This window comes from Setaria italica, chromosome II (assembly GCF_000263155.2).
Source record: "Setaria italica strain Yugu1 chromosome II, Setaria_italica_v2.0, whole genome shotgun sequence".
Lineage (NCBI taxonomy): Eukaryota > Viridiplantae > Streptophyta > Magnoliopsida > Poales > Poaceae > Setaria > Setaria italica.
In genome coordinates this window covers 39882049-39886110 of record NC_028451.1, presented here as the reverse complement: position 1 = coordinate 39886110, position 4062 = coordinate 39882049, and the positions used below count along the sequence as shown (strand labels likewise).

General features: G+C 47.3%; 2 pseudogenes; one reads left to right on the top strand and one right to left on the bottom strand.

Moving 5' to 3' along the window:
* The window catches only part of LOC111256403, a 2863-nt pseudogene extending 2546 nt beyond the window's left edge, over window positions 1-317 (bottom strand).
* A 3019-nt stretch (window positions 318-3336) lies between these two features.
* LOC101758611 overlaps window positions 3337-4062 on the top strand; it is a 2286-nt pseudogene continuing 1560 nt past the window's right edge.

The following is a 4062-nucleotide window of genomic DNA, read 5'->3' as shown; positions in this document are numbered from 1 at the left end:
GTCTCGTCAGTTTTCAGCAGAGATAATAAGCAGGCTAATGCTAGCTAGATGCCTAGATCCATATCGCGATTGGACCGGCAAAAAGCTCCCGGCCCGATTGCAGCTTGTGTGCCGGCGCAGGCCCAAACGCCCAATTGGTCCTTAACAAAACTAAGTAGTGAGACACTGAGGTTCCCACACTAGCTAAACGGTATTGATTGCAGCGAAGTGTGCGCTTCACATCGGTGCAGGCTCCCTCTCGCAAAGAATCCGATACATCCTTTTGAAGAAGACTGAGCAGTGCTTCGAGTTGAAGACATACGGGTGCAGTAGGCCATGCAGATGCGCAATGCGGCGCCGTGGTGAAGCCGCCGCACCGGCACAACGACCAGCCGCAGCAGAGCACAAGAACGCGGCGCGGCCGCCGCCGACGCGCGCCGCGTTTCTCGATCGACCACACGTGCCTTGCTACCACGCTCTCGATCGGGTGGTTAGTTGCTGGGGAGGTGGCCTGTTTTGATGGAATCCGTCGCAGCCTTGGAGGTGCGTGTCGGGCCATGTGATAATTGTGAATTGTGATTAGACTTGACCCGATGGTAGCCTGCTTGCCGGGACCCCCCGCGCACAGTCACTTATATACTAGCTACCACACCGTCCTGACGCCGATCCAGCTGCCGTGATAGCAGGTTTAATTTGTGGGAATGATCGGCCTGCTCGCTTCAGCTTATTCAGCTGGTTTATCAGCCACCAAACAGTATTTTCCTCTCACAACAAATGAGCCGTTTCAGCTTTTCAGCCGGCTTATAAGCTGAAGCGAACATGCCCGATATATACACTACTGCAGGTTACAGGTGCAACTGTGTTCTAGTTATTTGCCATGACTGTGGCTCCTGCCGGGGTGCCCCGTCGGTCCTTGACTATTTCCTGTACGGTGCGGGAAATAAATTGCTAGTCACACATTTGACACAGTTTGGCAAAAATACGTGTGTGGAAGCAAACCAATCATATGCCCCATGTGTTTGTCCCTTTGCCGTACTAATAAATATCATCTAACCTGCCCTAAAAAGAAATATCATCTAACTAACTTGCTCTATCGAACCAATCACTTACTGCTGAGTTAGATTTCTATTTGCTATGAATGAGTCATGGAAAAAATATTAATAATGCAATAACAAAAAAAGTTTGACTTTGATCAAACATTAAACTACATGTATTTATTTATTATCATATAAAGTATATATAATGTAAAAAGACGCCGGACTGGCTTCAAAACACCAGCGCCTTGGCCATCATATCTAGCCGTGTCGCCCTGGTCCTCCCATGCAACCAATCAATTCCTTCCTAAATGACACGTTGCTGGAGAACTTGCAAATGTACATCTCATGTTTGTTTGAGAATAGATTGAATACTGTACAAACCCTTATAATCTGTTGTTAATTGCATCCACCCTTACGGGTATATAGAGTACATATGAGGAGAAAACTTGCAGTAAGACAAGTTTAAACCGCACGACAACTTAAGTCGCCGATACATGGAATGCTATGTTATAATTAATGGATTCAAATAATGCAATATTTATAGAGTGCACGTGCATAAATGTTAGTGTATGTAAAAGTCATCGTTGCTTCAATGCTTTGTTCCAAATATGGAAAGAACAAATAAAACTATCTGTACATCACCCACCATCTACTTTTTGAAAGTCCGTAATGCTACGGCACTAACGTCCGGAATTTTTAAAAAATCGGACGGCTCGACATACGTTGCAATAGTTGTTTATGCATGTTTCATAGTAAATGTTGCATGAAATATAGCGTCCATATTGCAGGAATTTTCTATCCTAGAGTCAAACAATGTGGTCATTTTTTCACATATTTTTCATGTTGCAAATATTTTGTTTTGATGTTGCAACGAACCGTCCGATGGGAAATCCCATCGGACGTCCGGGCGCTAGCAATGCCATTCGAAAAAAAATGGGAGGAAGAAAACGATTGATACCCACTGGTGGTTGCCACGCTCAGTTGGCAAATCGACGGTGCCATGGCTCGGGAAGATGGCGGCGAGCGTGCTTACAGTCGCGGGTCGGGGCATCGGCGGTGGGGCGGCATCCTGCGTCGGCTTGGCTGCCTACTCTAGCAGCTGCACGCGCCTATCGTCACCAACTCCTGGTGCCCGCCGCCCTATCCTAGGTCTGCGGTAGGGGCCAGGTGCGGAGGGTGTCGGCCAGTGATGTTGGTGGCGGCATGTGCTTTGCCCAGATCTCCTTCTCCGACGCTCCAGGGCAGCGACAGCAAGCGGCCGGTCTCTTGGGTGATAGATGCGATTCCGCTCGGCCAATTTTGGTGCCCTGTGGTGGATCCACTCGAGCGTGGTTCATGTCAGCTCCTGGTGGCCGTTGCTCGGCTCCATGGAGGCGGCGTCGGCCGGCAAGGGCACATGGGACCCGAGGTGGACCGGACATGGCAGTAGCCATCGGCCTTTGGGTTGTCAGGGTGTCGAGGTTCTCAGGCGAAAGCTATGACTGGTGTCGGTGACAACGATGCCACGATGCATCGTTCTCCTTGTTGAAGGCATTGCGGTGAGGATCTCAACCTCCAAGGACATTTTCCAGGTGAAAATCGAAGAACCAACTCATAGGTTCGGGCGGTGGCGGCATCTTGGCATTGCTTTCCTCTTGAGGCGCCCGTTTTGGAGTCCTTGGGATGGCGGTACCATATCGGCTTGAAGGGATGGCGGTGCACGGGTTGTTTCAGTGCACTTGTTTGGGTTGCTAGAGTTTATGGTAGAGATTGACTAAGTGCAGTTTCTATGCAACTAGAGAGCACTAGGAAGCAGGTGCCCGTCGATGCAGGATGATCCTAACTTCTGAAGTTTCTAAGAAAATAGCAGATGTGAGGGGATTAGTTGCTGCATAAGCCCAATGCAAGGGTGAAGCAAGAGCATAGAAGAAGTTTGAAGCTTAATCTTTCTAGCTTTCTTTCTTAATCTCTTTCATGTTTTTTCCTCATTTTGAGGCGTGGAGTCTAAGTAATCATGTATCTTCTGGCTAAGTAGCCGGATTTGTTTCTTTGTAGTCGTAGACACTCGCATGTGAATGTCTAGGACCGGATAATTTTCTTAATTTAAAAAACATACTTTAGTGGCCCAAAATAAAGAAGAAACGTGGCGACCTTAGATTATTTGATGGAGGGCAGGTATGCACACGATGAGTTGATGACCCCCGCCCGGCTATATATATGTGTATACTTGGCATGGCTAGACACCAAGACAAGGCAAGAGCTCACACACATTACACTACAAATCGTTAGAATTTGGTAGCTTGAGGCTTAGGCTGCCGGGCACGTCAGACTGGCGGCATCCATGGACGCTGCTAAGGTTGCTGGGTTTTTCAAGGATAGGATCATCCTCATCACCGGCTCCACTGGCTTCCTAGGAAAATGTACTTTACATATCTGTATATATACACACTGCACTACTAAGTATATATATGCTCCAAATATAATGCATATACACCCTACGCGATGCATGTTGAGCAAAATCATGTAACCCATGTGCGTGCAGTGCTGGTGGAGAAGATCCTGCGAGTTCAGCCGGACGTGAAGAAGCTCTACCTGCTGGTGAGGGTGTCCGACAACACGGCCGCCGAGCAGCGTGTGCTCCATGAGGTGTGGTTGTATTTTTAAGTGTGCATATGCATTTCTTATATATATGTCATGTTTTCTTCATTATATTATTCACGCATCATCATGTCTATGCATTATCTCTTTTAGATAAAAAAAGATGAGCTGCCCTAATCATTCCAAAATATTGATGATGCGTGAATAATATAATGAAGAAAACATGACATATATATAAGAAATGCATATGCACACTTAAAAATACAACCACACCTCATGGAGCACACGCTGCTCGGCGGCCGTGTTGTCGGACACCCTCACCAGCAGGTAGAGCTTCTTCACGTCCGGCTGAACTCGCAGGATCTTCTCCACCAGCACTGCACGCACATGGGTTACATGATTTTGCTCAACATGCATCGCGTAGGGTGTATATGCATTATATTTGGAGCATATATATACTTAGTAGTGC